This window comes from Ambystoma mexicanum, chromosome 12 (assembly GCF_040938575.1).
Source record: "Ambystoma mexicanum isolate Mex_15411 chromosome 12, UKY_AmexF1_1, whole genome shotgun sequence".
Taxonomy (NCBI): Eukaryota; Metazoa; Chordata; class Amphibia; order Caudata; family Ambystomatidae; genus Ambystoma; species Ambystoma mexicanum.
This window is the reverse complement of record NC_090936.1, coordinates 344830896-344848299: the sequence shown is the minus strand read 5'-3', so window position 1 is coordinate 344848299 and position 17404 is coordinate 344830896.

The window sequence follows — 17404 nt, the reverse complement described above, 5'->3', positions numbered from 1 at the left end:
TTAGAGGCCTTGAGATATCACATCTCATGCTATAGGAAGGGTCTCAGGATTGGAATGGGAAGGAGTTGGATATCACATCTCAAGCTATAGGAACGGTCTCAGGTTTGGTATAAGCATTGTGATATCACATCTCATGCTATAGGAAGGGTCTCAGGATTGGAATGGGAAGGAGTTGGATTTCACATCTCATGTTATAGGAAAGATCTCAGGTTTGGTATTAGAAGCATTGCGACATCACATCTCATGTTATAGGAAGGGTCTCAGGATTGGAATGGGAAGAAGTTGGATATCACATCTCATGCTATAGGAAGGGTCTCAGGTTTGGTATAAGCATTGAGATATCACATCTCATGCTATAGGAAGGGTCTCAGGATTGGAATGGGAAGGAGTTGTATATGACATCTCATGCCATAGGAAGGGTCTCAGGTTTGGTATAAGCATTGAGATATCACATCACATGCTATAGGAAGGGTCTCAGGATTGGAATGGAAAGGACTTGGATATCACATCTCATGCTATAAGCAGGGTCTCAGGTTTGGAATGGGAAGGAGTTGGATATCACATCTCATGTCATAGGAAGGGCCTCAGGTTTGGAATGGAAAGGACTTGGATATCACATCTCATGCTATAAGCAGGGTCTCAGGTTTGGAAAGGGAAGGAGATGGATATCACATTTCATGTTAGAGGTAGGATCTCAGGTTTGGTATTAGAGGCATTGAAATATCACATCTCATGCTATCAGATGGGTCTCAGGATTGGAATGGGAAGGAGTTGGATATCACATCTCATGCTAAAGGGAGGGTCTCAGGTTTGGAAGGGGAAGGATTTGGAAATCACATCTCATGTTATAAGAAGGATCTCAGGTTTGGTATTAGAAGCATTGAGATATCACATCTCATGCTATCGGAAGTATCTCAGGTTTGGTATTAGAGGCATTGAGATATCACATCTCATGCTATCATAAGGGTCTCAGGATTGGAATGGGAAGGAGTTGGATATCACATCTCATGTTATAGGAAGGATCTCAGGTTTGGTATTAGAAGCATTGAGACATCACATCTCATGCTATAGGAAGGGTCTCAGGATTGGAATGGGAAGGAGTTGGATATCACATCTCATGCTATAGGAAGGGTCTCAGATTTGGTATAAGCATTGAGATATCACATCACATGCTATAGGAAGGGTCTCAGGATCGGAATGGGAAGGACTTGGATATCACATCTCATGCTATAGGCAGGGTCTCAGGTTTGGAAAGGGAAGGAGATGGATATCACATTTCATGTTAGAGGTAGGATCTCAGGTTTGGTATTAGAGGCATTGAAATATCACATCTCATGCTATCAGAAGGGTCTCAGGATTGGAATGGGAAGGAGTTGGATATCACATCTCATGCTAAAGGGAGGGTCTCAGGTTTGGAAGTGGAAGGATTTGGAAATCACATCTCATGTTATAGGAAGGATCTCAAGTTTGGTATTAGAAGCATTGAGATATCACATCTCATGCTATCAGAAGTATCTCAGGTTTGGTATTAGAGGGATTGAGATATCACATCTCATGCTATCATAAGGGTCTCAGGATTGGAATGGGAAGGAGTTGGATATCACATCTCATGTTATAGGAAGGATCTCAGGTTTGGTATTAGAAGAATTGAGACATCACATCTCATGCTATAGGAAGGGTCTCAGGATTGGAATGGGAAGAAGTTGCATATCACATCTCATGCTATAGGAAGGGTCTCAGATTTGGTATAAGCATTGAGATATCACATCTAATGCTATAGGAAGGGTGTCAGGATTGGAATGGGAAGGAGTTGCATATGACATCTCAGGCCATAGGAAGGGTCTCAGGTTTGGTATAAGCATTGAGATATCACATCTCTGCTATCGGAAGGGTCTCAGGATTGGTATAAGCATTGAGATATCACATCTCATGCTATAGGAAGGGTCTCAGGTTTGGAAGGGGAAGGAGTTGGATATCACATTTCATGTTAGAGGAACAATCTCAGGTTTGGTATTAGAGGCCTTGAGATATCACATCTCATGCTATAGGAAGGGTCTCAGGATTGGAATGGGAAGGAGTTGGATATCACATCTCAAGCTATAGGAAGGGTCTCAGGTTTGGTATAAGCATTGAGATAGCACATCTCATGCTATTGGAAGGGTATCAGTATTGGATTTGGAAGGAGTTGGATATCCCATCTCATGCTATAGGAAGGGTCTCAGGTTGGAATGGGAAGGAGTTGGATATCACATTTCATGTTATAGGAAGGGTCTCAGGATTGGAATGGGAAGGACTTGGATATCATATCTCATGCTATAGGAAGGCTCTCAGGTTTGGAAGGGGAAGGAGTTGGATATCACATTACATGTTAGAGGAAGGATCTCAGGTTTGGTATTAGAGGCCTTGAGATATCACATCTCATGCTATAGGAAGGGTCTCAGGATTGGAATGGGAAGGAGTTGGATATCACATCTCAAGCTTTAGGAAGGGTCTCAGGTTTGGTATAAGCATTGAGATAGCACATCTCATGCTATAGGAAGGGTTTCAGGATTGGAATGGGGAGGAGTTGGATATCACATCTCATGTTATAGGAAAGATCTCCGGTTTGGTATTAGAAGCATTGAGACATCACATCTCATGTTATAGGAAGGGTCTCAGGATTGGAATGGGAAGAAGTTGGATATCACATCTCATGCTATAGGAAGGGTCTCAGGTTTGGAAGGGGAAGGAGTTGGATATCCAATCTCATGTTATAGGACTGGTCTCAGGTTTGGTATTAGAAGCATTGAGATATCACATTGCATGCTGTAGGAAGGTTCTCAGGTTTGGTATTAGAAGCATTGAGACATCACATCTCATGCTATAGGAAGGGTCTCAGGATTGGAATGGGAAGGAGTTGGATATCACATCTCATGTTACAGGAAGGATCTCAGGTTTGGTATTAGAAGCATTGAGACATCACATCTCATGCTATAGGAAGGGTCTCAGGATTGGAATGGGAAGGAGTTGGATATCACATCTCATGCTATAGGAAGGGTCTCAGATTTGGTATAAGCATTGAGATATCACATCTCATGCTATAGGAAGGGTCTCAGGATTGGATTGGGAAGGAGTTGTATATGACATCTCAGGCCATAGGAAGGGTCTCAGGATTGGTATAAGCATTGAGATATCACATCTCTGCTATCGGAAGGGTCTCAGGATTGGAATGGGAAGGAGTTGGATATCCCATCTCATGTTATAGGAAGGGTCTCAGGTTTGGTATTAGAAGCATTGAGATATCACATCTCATGCTATAGGAAGGGTCTCAGGATTGGAATGGGGAGGAGTTGGATATCACATCTCATGATAAAGGAAGGGTCTAAGGTTTGGAAGGGGAAAGATTTGGATATCACATCTCATGTTATAGGACGGGTCTCAGGTTTGGTATTAGAAGCATTGAGATATCAAGTCTCATGGCATAGGAAGGGTCTCAGAATTGGAATTGGAAGGAGTTGGATATCACATCTCAAGCTATAGGAAGAGTCTCAAGATTGGAATGGGAAGGAGTTTGATATCACATCTCATGCCATAGTATGGGTCTCAGGTTTGGTAGAAGCATTGGGATATCACATCTCATGCTATTGGAAGGGTATCAGTATTGGATTTGGAAGGAGTTGGATATCCCATCTCATGCTATAGGAAGGGTCTCAGGTTGGAATGGGAAGGAGATGGATATCACATTTCATGTTATAGGAAGGGTCTCAGGATTGGAATGGGAAGGACTTGGATATCATATCTCATGCTATAGGAAGGCTCTCAGGTTTGGAAGGGGAAGGAGTTGGATATCACATTTCATGTTAGAGGAAGGATCTCAGGTTTGGTATTAGAGGCCTTGAGATATCACATATCATGCTATAGGAAGGGTCTCAGGATTGGAATGGGAAGGAGTTGGATATCACATCTCAAGCTTTAGGAAGGGTCTCAGGTTTGGTATAAGCATTGAGATAGCACATCTCATGCTATAGGAAGGGTCTCAGGATTGGAATGGGAAGGAGTTGGATATTACATCTCATGTTATAGGAAAGATCTCAGGTTTGGTATTAGAAGCATTGAGACATCACATCTCATGTTATAGGAAGGGTCTCAGGATTGGAATGGGAAGAAGTTGGATATCACATCTCATGCTATAGGAAGGGTCTCAGGTTTGGAAGGGGAAGGAGTTGGATATCCAATCTCATGTTATAGGACTGGTCTCAGGTTTGGTATTAGAAGCATTGAGATATCACATCGCATGCTGTAGGAAGGTTCTCAGGTTTGGTATTAGAAGCATTGAGACATCACATCTCATGCTATAGGAAGGGTCTCAGGATTGGAATGGGAAGGAGTTGGATATCACATCTCATGTTATAGGAAGGATCTCAGGTTTGGTATTAGAAGCATTGAGACATCACATCTCATGCTATAGGAAGGGTCTCAGGATTGGATTGGGAAGGAGTTGTATATGACATCTCAGGCCATAGGAAGGGTCTCAGGATTGGTATAAGCATTGAGATATCACATCTCTGCTATCGGAAGGGTCTCAGGATTGGAATGGGAAGCAGTTGGATATCCCCTCTCATGATAAAGGAAGGGTCTAAGGTTTGGAAGGGTAAAGATTTGGATATCACATCTCATGTTATAGGACGGGTCTCAATTTTGATATTAGAAGCATTGAGATAACAAATCTCATGATATCGTAAGGGTCTCAGGATTGGAATGGGAAGGAGTTGGATATCACATCTCATGATAAAGGAAGGGTCTAAGGTTTGGAAGGGGAAAGATTTCGATATCACATCTCATGTTATAGGACGGGTCTCAGGTTTGGTATTAGAAGCATTGAGATATCAAGTCTCATGGTATAGGAAGGGTCTCAGAATTGGAATGGGAAGGATTTCGGATATCACATCTCAAGCTATAGGAAGAGTCTCAGGATTGGAATGGGAAGGAGTTTGATATCACATCTCATGCCATAGTATGGTTCTCAGGTTTGGTAGAAGCAATGGGATATCACATCTCATGCTATTGGAAGGGTATCAGTATTGGATTTGGAAGGAGTTGGATATCCCATCTCATGCTATAGGAAGGGTCTCAGGTTGGAATGGGAAGGAGTTGGATATCACATTTCATGTTATAGGAAGGGTCTCAGGATTGGAATGGGAAGGTGTTGGATATCACATCTCAAGCTTTAGGAAGGGTCTCAGGTTTGGTATAAGCATTGAGATAGCACATCTCATGCTATAGGAAGGGTCTCAGGATTGGAATGGGAAGGAGTTGGATATCACATCTCATGTTATAGGAAAGATCTCAGGTTTGGTATTAGAAGCATTGAGACATCACATCTCATGTTATAGGAAGGGTCTCAGGATTGGAATGGGAAGAAGTTGGATATCACATCTCATGCTATAGGAAGGGTCTCAGGTTTAGAAGGGGAAGGAGTTGGATATCCAATCTCATGTTATAGGACTGGTCTCAGGTTTGGTATTAGAAGCATTGAGATATCACATCGCATGCTGTAGGAAGGTTCTCAGGTTTGGAATGGGGAGGAAATGGATATCACATCTCATGTCATAGGAAGGATCTCAGGTTTGGTATTAGAAGCATTGAGATATCACATCTCATGCTATAGGAATGGTCTCAGGATTGGAATGGGAAGGAGTTGGATATTACATTCTTGCTATAGGAAGGGTCTCATGTTTGGAATGGGAAGGAGTTGGATATCACATATGCTATAGGAAGGGTCTCAGGTTTGAAACGGGAAGGAGTTGGATATCACATCTCATGTTATAGGAAGGGTCTCAGGTTTGTTATAAGCATTGAGATATCACATCTCTGCTATCGGAAGTGTCTCAGGATTGGAATGGGAAGGTGTTGGATATCCAATCTCATGTTATAGGACGGGTCTCAGGTTTGTTATTAGAATCATTGAGATATATTGCATGCTGTAGGAAGGGTCTAAGGATTGGAATGGGAAGGACTTGGATATCACATCTCATGCTATAGGTAGGCTCTCAGGTTTGGAAAGGGAAGGAGTTCGATATCACATTTCATGTTAGAGGAAGGATCTCAGGTTTGGTATTAGAGGCATTGAGATATCACATATCATGCTATAGGAAGGGTCTCAGGATTGGAATGGGAAGGAGTTGGATATCACATCTCAAGCTTTAGGAAGGGTCTCAGGTTTGGTATAAGCATTGCGATAGCACATCTCATGCTATAGGAAGGGTCTCAGGATTGGAATGGGAAGGAGTTGGATATTACATCTCATGTTATAGGAAAGATCTCAGGTTTGGTATTAGAAGCATTGAGACATCACATCTCATGTTATAGGAAGGGTCTCAGGATTGGAATGGGAAAGAGTTGGATATCACATCTCATGCTATAGGAAGGGTCTCAGGTTTGGAAGGGGAAGGAGTTGGATATCCAATCTCATGTTATAGGACTGGTCTCAGGTTTGGTATTAGAAGCATTGAGATATCACATCGCATGCTGTAGGAAGGTTCTCAGGTTCGGAATGGGGAGGAATTGGATATCACATCTCATGTTATAGGAAGGATCTCAGGTTTGGTATTAGAAGCATTGAGATATCACATCTCATGCTATAGGAATGGTCTCAGGATTGGAATGGGAAGGAGTTGGATATTACATTCTTGCTATAGGAAGGGTCTCATGTTTGGAATGGGAAGGAGTTGGATATCACATATGCTATAGGAAGGGTCTCAGGTTTGAAACGGGAAGGAGTTGGATATCACATCTCATGTTATAGGAAGGGTCTCAGGTTTGGTATAAGCATTGAGATATCACATCTCTGCTATCGGAAGTGTCTCAGGATTGGAATGGGAAGGTGTTGGATATCCCATCTCATGTTATAGGACGGGTCTCAGGTTTGTTATTAGAATCATTGAGATATCATATTGCATGCTGTAGGAAGGGTCTAAGGATTGGAATGGGAAGGACTTGGAAATCACATCTCATGCTATAGGTAGGCTCTCAGGTTTGGAAAGGGAAGGAGTTTGATATCACATTTCATGTTAGAGGAAGGATCTCAGGTTTGGTATTAGAGGCATTGAGATATCACATCTCATGCTATAGGAAGGGTCTCAGGATTGGAATGGGAAGGAGTTGGATATCACATCTCATGCTATAGGAAGGGTCTCAGGTTTGGTATAAGCATTGAGATATCACATCTCATGCTATAGGAAGGGTCTCAGGATTGGAATGGGAAGGAGTTGGATATCACATCTCATGTTATAGGAAGGATCTCAGGTTTGGTATTAGAAGCATTGAGACATCACATCTCATGCTATCGGAAGGGTCTCAGGATTGGAATGGGAAGGAGTTGGATATCCCATCTCATGCTATAGGGAGGTTCTCAAGTTTGATATTAGAAGCATTGAGATATCACATCTCATGCTATAGGAAGGGTCTCAGGATTGGAATGGGAAGGAGTTGGATATCACATCTCATGCTATAGGAAGGGTCTCAGGTTTGGTATAAGCAGTGAGATATCACATCTCATGCTATAGGAAGTGTCTCAGGATTGGAATGGGAAGGAGTTGGATATCACATCTCATGTTATAGGAAGGATCTCAGGTTTGGTATAAGCATTGAGATATCACATCTCTGCTATCGGAAGGGTCTCAGGATTGGAATGGGAAGGAGTTGGATATTCCCATCTCATGTTATAGGAAGGGTCTCAGGTTTGGTATTAGAAGCATTGAGATATCACATCTCATGCTATAGGAAGGGTCTCAGGATTGGAAATGGAAGGACTTGGATATCACATCTCATGCTATAGGGAGGGTCTCAAGTTTGATATTAGAAGCATTGAGATATCACATCTCATGATATCGGAAGGGTCTCAGGGATGGAATGGGAAGGAGTTGGATATCACATCTCATGATAAAGGAAGGGTCTAAGGTTTGGAAGGGGAAGGAGTTTGATATCACATCTCATGCCATAGTATGGGTCTCAGGTTTGGTAGAAGCATTGGGATATCACATCTCATGCTATCGGAAGGGTATCAGGATTGGATTTGGAAGGAGTTGGATATCCCATCTCATGCTATAGGAAGGGTCTCAGGTTGGAATGGGAAGGAGTTGGATATCACATCTCATGTTATAGGAAGGGTCTCAGGATTGGAATGGGAAGGACTTGGATATCACATCTCATGCTATAGGAAGGCTCTCAGGTTTGGAAGGGGAAAGAGTTGGATATCACATTTCATGTTAGAGGTAGGATCTCAGGTTTGGTATTAGAGGCATTGAGATATCACATCTCATGCTATCAGAAGAGTCTCAGGATTGGAATGGGAAGGAGTTGGATATCACATCTCATGCTAAAGGGAGGGTCTCAGGTTTGGAAGGGTAAGGATTTGGATATCACATGTCATGTTATAGGAAGGATCTCAGGTTTGGTATTAGAAGCATTGAGATATCACATCTCATGCTATCGGAAGGGTTTCAGGATTGGAATGGGAAGGAGTTGGATATTCCCATCTCATGTTATAGGAAGGGTCTCAGGTTTGGTATTAGAAGCATTGAGATATCACATCTCATGCTATAGGAAGGGTCTCAGGATTGGAATGGGAAGGACTTGGATATCACATCTCATGCTATAGGGAGGGTCTCAAGTTTGATATTAGAAGCATTGAGATATCACATCCCATGATATCGGAAGGGCCTCAGGGATGGAATGGGAAGGAGTTGGATATCACATCTCATGATAAAGGAAGGGTCTAAGGTTTGGAAGGGGAAGGAGTTTGATATCACATCTCATGCCATAGTATGGGTCTCAGGTTTGGTAGAAGCATTGGGATATCACATCTCATGCTATCGGAAGGGTATCAGGATTGGATTTGGAAGGAGTTGGATATCCCATCTCATGCTATAGGAAGGGTCTCAGGTTGGAAGGGGAAGGAGTTGGATATCACATCTCATGTTATAGGAAGGGTCTCAGGATTGGAATGGGAAGGACTTGGATATCACATCTCATGCTATAGGAAGGCTTTCAGGTTTGGAAGGGGAAAGAGTTTTATATCACATTTCATGTTAGAGGTAGGATCTCAGGTTTGGTATTAGAGGCATTGAGATATCACATCTCATGCTATCAGAAGAGTCTCAGGATTGGAATGGGAAGGAGTTGGATATCACATCTCATGCTAAAGGGAGGGTCTCAGGTTTGGAAGGGGAAGGATTTGGATATCACATCTCATGTTATAGGAAGGATCTCAGGTTTGGTATTAGAAGCATTGAGATATCACATCTCATGCTATCGGAAGGATCTCAGGTTTGGTATAGAAGCATTGAGATATCACATCTCATGCTATCAGAAGGGTCTCAGGATTGGAATGGGAAGGAGTTGGATATCACATCTCATGCTAAAGGGAGGGTCTCAGGTTTGGAAGGGGAAGGATTTGGATATCACATCTCATGTTATCGGAAGGATCTCAGGTTTGGTATTAGAAGTATTGAGATATCACATCTCATGCTATAGGAAGGGTCTCAGGATTGGAATGGGAAGGAGTTGGTTATCACATCTCATGCTAAAGGAAGGGTCTCAGGTTTGGTAGAAGCATTGAGATATCACATCTCATGCTATAGGAAGGGTCTCAGAATTGGAATGGGAAGGACTTAGATATCACATATCATGCTATAGAGAGGGTCTCAGTTTTGATATTAGAAGCATTGAGATATCACATCTCATGCTATCGGAAGTGTCTCAGGATTGGAATGGGAAGGAGCTGGATATCACATCTCATGCTAAAGGAAGGGTCTCAGGTTTGGAACGGGAAGGAGTTGGATATCACATCTCATGTCATAGGAAGTGTCTCAGGTTTGGTATAAGCATTGAGATATCACATCTCTGCTATCGGATGTGTCTCAGGATTGGAATGGGAAGGACTTGGATATCACATCTCATGCTATAGATAGGCTCTCAGGTTTGGAAAGGGAAGGAGTTGGATATCACATTTCATGTTAGAGGAAGGATCTCAGGTTTGGTATTAGAGGCATTGAGATATCAAATCTCAGGCTACAGGAAGGGTCTCAGGATTGGAATGGGAAGGAGTTGGATATCACATCTCATGCTATAGGAAGGGTCTCAGGATTGGAATGGGAAGGAGTTGGATATCACATCTCATGCTATAGGAAGGGTCTCAGGTTTGGTATAAGCATTGAGATATCACATCTCGTGCTATAGGAAGGGTCTCAGGATTGGAATGGGAAGGAATTGTATATGACATCTCATGCTATAGACAGGGTCTCAGGTTTGGAAAGGGAAGGAGATGGATATCACATTTCATGTTAGAGGTAGGATCTCAGGTTTGGTATTAGAGGCATTGAGATATCACATCTCATGCTATCAGAAGGGTCTCAGGATTGGAATGGGAAGGAGTTGGATATCACATCTCATGCTAAAGGGAGGGTCTCAGGTTTGGAAGGGGAAGGATTTGGAAATCACATCTCATGTTATAGGAAGGATCTCAGGTTTGGTATTAGAAGCATTGAGATATCACATCTCATGATATCATAAGGGTCTCAGGATTGGAATCGGAAGGAGTTGGATATCACATCTCATGTTATAGGAAGGATCTCAGGTTTGGTATTAGAAGCATTGAGACATCACATCTCATGCTATAGGAAGGGTCTCAGGATTGGAATGGGAAGGAGTTGGATATCACATCTCATGCTATAGGAAGGGTCTAAGATTTGGTATAAGCATTGAGATATCACATCTCATGCTATAGGAAGGGTCTCAGGATTGGAATGGGAAGCAGTTGGATATCACATCTCAGGCCATAGGAAGGGTCTCAGGTTTGGTATAAGCATTGAGATATCACATCTCTGCTATCGGAAGGGTCTCAGGATTGGAATGGGAAGGAGTTGGATATCCCATCTCATGTTATAGGAAGAGTCTCAGGTTTGGTATTAGAAGCATTGAGATATCCCATCTCATGCTATAGGAAGGGTCTCAGGTTGGAATGGGAAGGAGTTGGATATCACATCTCAAGCTATAGGAACGGTCTCAGGTTTGGTATAAGCATTCTGATATCACATCTCATGCTATAGGAAGGGTCTCAGGATTGGAATGGGAAGGAGATGGATATCACATCTCATGTTATAGGAAAGATCTCAGGTTTGGTATTAGAAGCATTGAGACATCACATCTCATGTTATAGGAAGGGTCTCAGGATTGGAATGGGAAGAAGTTGGATATCACATCTCATGCTATAGGAAGGGTCTCAGGTTTGGTATAAGCATTGAGATATCACATCTCATGCTATAGGAAGGGTCTCAGGATTGGAATGGGAAGGAGTTGTATATGACATCTCATGCCATAGGAAGGGTCTCAGGTTTGGTATAAGCATTGAGATATCACATCACATGCTATAGGAAGGGTCTCAGGATTGTAATGGGAAGGACTTGGATATCACATCTCATGCTATAGGCAGGGTCTCAGGTTTGGAAAGGGAAGGAGATGGATATCACATTTCATGTTAGAGGTAGGATCTCAGATTTGGTATTAGAGGCATTGAAATATCACATCTCATGCTATCAGAAGGGTCTCAGGATTGGAATGGGAAGGAGTTGGATATCACATCTCATGCTAAAGGGAGGGTCTCAGGTTTGGAAGGGGAAGGATTTGGAAATCACATCTCATGTTATAGGAAGGATCTCAGGTTTGGTATTAGAAGCATTGAGATATCACATCTCATGCTATCGGAAGTATCTCAGGTTTGGTATTAGAGGCATTGAGATATCACATCTCATGCTATCATAAGGGTCTCAGGATTGGAATGGGAAGGAGTTGGATATCACATCTCATGTTATAGGAAGGATCTCAGGTTTGGTATTAGAAGCATTGAGACATCACATCTCATGCTATAGGAAGGGTCTCAGGATTGGAATGGGAAGGAGTTGGATATCACATCTCATGCTATAGGAAGGGTCTCAGATTTGGTATAAGCATTGAGATATTGTATATGACATCTCAGGCCATAGGAAGGGTCTCAGGTTTGGTATAAGCATTGAGATATCACATCTCTGCTATCGGAAGGGTCTCAGGATTGGAATGGGAAGGAGTTGGATATCCCATCTCATGTTATAGGAAGGGTCTCAGGTTTGGTATTAGAAGCATTGAGACATCACGTCTCATGTTATAGGAAGGGTCTCAGGATTGGAATGGGAAGAAGTTGGATATCACATCTCATGCTATAGGAAGGGTCTCAGGTTTGGTATAAGCATTGAGATATCACATCTCATGCTATAGGAAGGGTCTCAGGATTGGAATGGGAAGGAGTTGTATATGACATCTCATGCCATAGGAAGGGTCTCAGGTTTGGTATAAGCATTGAGATATCACATCACATGCTATAGGAAGGGTCTCAGGATTGGAATGGGAAGGACTTTTGATATCACATCTCATGCTATAGGCAGGGTCTCAGGTTTGGAAAGGGAAGGAGATGGATATCACATTTCATGTTAGAGGTAGGATCTCAGGTTTGGTATTAGAGGCATTGAAATATCACATCTCATGCTATCAGAAGGGTCTCAGGATTGGAATGGGAAGGAGTTGGATATCACATCTCATGCTAAAGGGAGGGTCTCAGGTTTGGAAGTGGAAGGATTTGGAAATCACATCTCATGTTATAGGAAGGATCTCAGGTTTGGTACTAGAAGCATTGAGATATCACATCTCATGCTATCAGAAGTATCTCAGGTTTGGTATTAGAGGCATTGAGATATCACATCTCATGCTATCATAAGGGTCTCAGGATTGGAATGGGGAGGGGTTGGATATCACATCTCATGTTATAGGAAGGATCTCAGGTTTGGTATTAGAAGCAATGAGACATCACATCTCATGCTATAGGAAGGGTCTCAGATTGGAATGGGAAGGAGTTGGATATCACATCTCATGCTATAGGAAGGGTCTCGGATTTGGTATAAGCATTGAGATATCACATCTCATGCTATAGGAAGGGTCTCAGGATTGGAATGGGAAGGAGTTGTATATGACAAATCAGGCCATAGGAAGGGTCTCAGGTTTGGTATAAGCATTGAGATATCACATCTCTGCTATCGGAAGGGTCTCATGATTGGAATGGGAAGGAGTTGGATATCCCATCTCATGTTATAGGAAGGGTCTCAGGTTTGGTATTAGAAGCATTGAGATATCACATCTCATGCTATAGGAAGAGTCTCAGGATTGGAATGGGGAGGACTTGGATGTCACATCTCATGCTATAGGGAGGGTCTCAAGTTTGATATTAGAAGCATTGAGATAACAAATCTCATGATATCGGAAGGGTCTCAGGTTTGGAATGGGAAGGAATTGGATATCACATCTCATGATAAAGGAAGGGTCTAAGGTTTGGAAGGGGAAGGATTTGGATATCACATCTCATGTTATAGGATGGGTCTCAGGTTTTGTATTAGAAGCATTGAGATATCAAGTCTCATGGTATAGGAAGGGTCTCAGAATTGGAATGGGAAGGAGTTGGATATCACATCTCAAGCTATAGGTAGGGTCTCAGGATTGGAATGGGAAGGAGTTTGATATCACATCTCATGCCATAGTATGGGTCTCAGGTTTGGTAGAAGCATTGGGATATCACATCTCATGCTATCGGAAGGGTATCAGTATTGGATTTGGAAGGAGTTGGATATCCCATCTCATGCTATAGGAAGGGTCTCAGGTTGGAATGGGAAGGAGTTGGATATCACATTTCATGTTATAGGAAGGGTCTCAGGATTGGATGGGAAGGACTTGGATATCATATCTCATGCTATAGGAAGGCTCTCATGTTTGGAAGGGGAAGGAGTTGGATATCACATTTCATGTTAGAGGAAGGATCTCAGGTTTGGTATTAGAGGCCTTGAGATATCACATCTCATGCTATAGGAAGGGTCTCAGGATTGGAATGGGAAGGAGTTGGATATCACATCTCAAGCTATAGGAAGGGTCTCAGGTTTGGTATAAGCATTGAGATATCACATCTCATGCTATAGGAAGGGTCTCAGGATTGGAATGGGAAGGAGTTGGATATCACATCTCATGTTATAGGAAAGATCTCAGGTTTGGTATTAGAAGCATTGAGACATCACGTCTCATGTTATAGGAAGGGTCTCAGGAGTGGAATGGGAAGAAGTTGGATATCACATCTCATGCTATAGGAAGGGTCTCAGGTTTGGAAGGGGAAGGAGTTGGATATCCAATCTCATGTTATAGGACTGGTCTCGGGTATGGTATTAGAAGCATTGAGATATCACATCGCATGCTGTAGGAAGGTTCTCAGGTTTGGAATGGGGAGGAATTGGATATCACATCTCATGTCATAGGAAGGATCTCAGGTTTGGTATTAGAAGCATTGAGATATCACATCTCATGCTATAGGAATGGTCTCAGGATTGGAATGGGAAGGAGTTGGATATTACATTCTTGCTATAGGAAGGGTCTCATGTTTGGAATGGGAAGGAGTTCGATATCACATATGCTATAGGAAGGGTCTCAGGTTTGGACCGGGAAGGAGTTGGATATCACATCTCATGTTATAGGAAGGGTCTCAGGTTTGGTATAAGCATTGAGATATCACATCTCTGCTATCGGAAGTGTCTCAGGATTGGAATGGGAAGGAGTTGGATATCCCATCTCATGTTATAGGATGGGTCTCAGGTTTGGTATTAGAGGCATTGAGATATCACATCTCATGCTATAGGAAGGGTCTCAGGATTGGAATGGGAAGGAGTTGGATATCACATCTCATGCTATAGGAAGGGTCTCAGGTTTGGTATAAGCATCGAGATATCACATCTCATGCTATAGGAAGGGTCTCGGGATTGGAATGGGAAGGAGTTGGATATCACATCTCATGTTATAGGAAGGATCTCAGGTTTGGTATTAGAAGCATTGAGACATCACATCTCATGCTATAGGAAGGGTCTCAGGATTGGAATGGGAAGGAGTTGGATATCACATCTCATGCTATAGGAAGGGTCTCAGGTTTGGTATAAGCATTGAGATATCACATCTCATGCTATAGGAAGTGTCTCAGGATTGGAATGGGAAGGACTTGGGTATCACATCTCATGCTATAGGGAGGGTCTCAAGTTTGATATTAGAAGCATTGAGATATCACATCTCATGCTATAGGAAGGGTCTCAGGATTGAAATGGGAAGGAGTTGGATATCACATCTCAAGCTTTAGGAAGGGTCTCAGGTTTGGAAGGGGAAGGAGTTGGATATCCAATCTCATGTTATAGGACTGGTCTCAGGTTTGGTATTAGAAGCATTGAGATATCACATCGCATGCTGTAGGAAGGTTCTCAGGTTTGGTATTAGAGCCATTGAGACATCACATCTCATGCTATAGGAAGGGTCTCAGGATTGGAATCGGAAGGAGTTGGATATTACATCTCATGTTATAGGAAAGATCTCAGGTTTGGTATTAGAAGCATTGAGACATCACGTCTCATGTTATAGGAAGGGTCTCAGGAATGGAATGGGAAGAAGTTGGATATCACATCTCATGCTATAGGAAGGGTCTCAGGTTTGGAAGGGGAAGGAGTTGGATATCCAATCTCATGTTATAGGACTGGTCTCAGGTTTGGTATTAGAAGCATTGAGATATCACATCGCATGCTGTCGGAAGGTTCTCAGGTTTGGTATTAGAGCCATTGAGACATCACATCTCAAGCTTTAGGAAGGGTCTCAGGATTGGAATGGGAAGGAGTTGGATATCACATCTCATGTTATAGGAAGGATCTCAGGTTTGTTATTAGAAGCATTGAGACATCACATCTCATGCTATAGGAAGGGTCTCAGGATTGGAATGGGAAGGAGTTGGATATCACATCTCATGCTATAGGAAGGGTCTCAGATTTGGTATAAGCATTGAGATATCACATCTCATGCTATAGGAAGGGTCTCAGGATTGGATTGGGAAGGAGTTGTATATGACATCTCAGGCCATAGGAAGGGTCTCAGGATTGGTATAAGCATTGAGATATCACATCTCTGCTATCGGAAGGGTCTCAGGATTGGAATAAGAAGGAGTTGGATATCCCATCTCATGATAAAGGAAGGGTCTGAGGTTTGGAAGGGGAAAGATTTGGATATCACATCTCATGTTATAGGCGGGTCTCAATTTTGATATTAGAAGCATTGAGATAACAAATCTCATGATATCGGAAGGGTCTCAGGATTGGAATGGGAAGGAGTTGGATATCACATCTCATGATAAAGGAAGGGTCTAAGGTTTGGAAGGGGAAAGATTTGGATATCACATCTCATGTTATAGGACGGGTCTCAGGTTTGGTATTAGAAGCATTGAGATATCAAGTCTCATGGTATAGGAAGGGTCTCAGAATTGGAATGGGAAGGATTTCGGATATCACATCTCAAGCTATAGGAAGAGTCTCAGGATTGGAATGGGAAGAAGTTTGATATCACATCTCATGCCATAGTATGGTTCTCAGGTTTGGTAGAAGCATTGGGATATCACATCTCATGCTATTGGAAGGGTATCAGTATTGGATTTGGAAGGAGTTGGATATCACATCTCAAGCTTTAGGAAGGGTCTCAGGTTTGGTATAAGCATTGAGATAGCACATCTCATGCTATAGGAAGGGTCTCAGGATTGGAATGGGAAGGAGTTGGATATCACATCTCATGTTATAGGAAAGATCTCAGGTTTGGTATTAGAAGCATTGAGACATCACATCTCATGTTATAGGAAGGGTCTCAGGATTGGAATGGGAAGAAGTTGGATATCACATCTCATGCTATAGGAAGGGTCTCAGGTTTGGAAGGGGAAGGAGTTGGATATCCAATCTCATGTTATAGGACTGGTCTCAGGTTTGGCATTAGAAGCATTGAGATATCACATCGCATGCTGTAGGAAGGTTCTCAGGTTTGGAATGGGGAGGAATTTTATATCACATCTCATGTCATAGGAAGGATCTCAGGTTTGGTATTAGAAGCATTGAGATATCACATCTCATGCTATAGGAATGGTCTCAGGATTGGAATGGGAAGGAGTTGGATATTACATTCTTGCTATAGGAAGGGTCTCATGTTTGGAATGGGAAGGAGTTGGATATCACATATGCTATAGGAAGGGTCTCAGGTTTGAAACGGGAAGGAGTTGGATATCACATCTCATGTTATAGGAAGGGTCTCAGGTTTGAAACGGGAAGGAGTTGGATATCACATCTCATGTTATAGGACGGGTCTCAGGTTTGTTATTAGAATCATTGAGATATCATATTGCATGCTGTAGGAAGGGTCTAAGGATTGGAATGGGAAGGACTTGGATATCACATCTCATGCTATAGGTAGGCTCTCAGGTTTGGAAAGGGAAGGAGTTCGATATCACATTTCATGT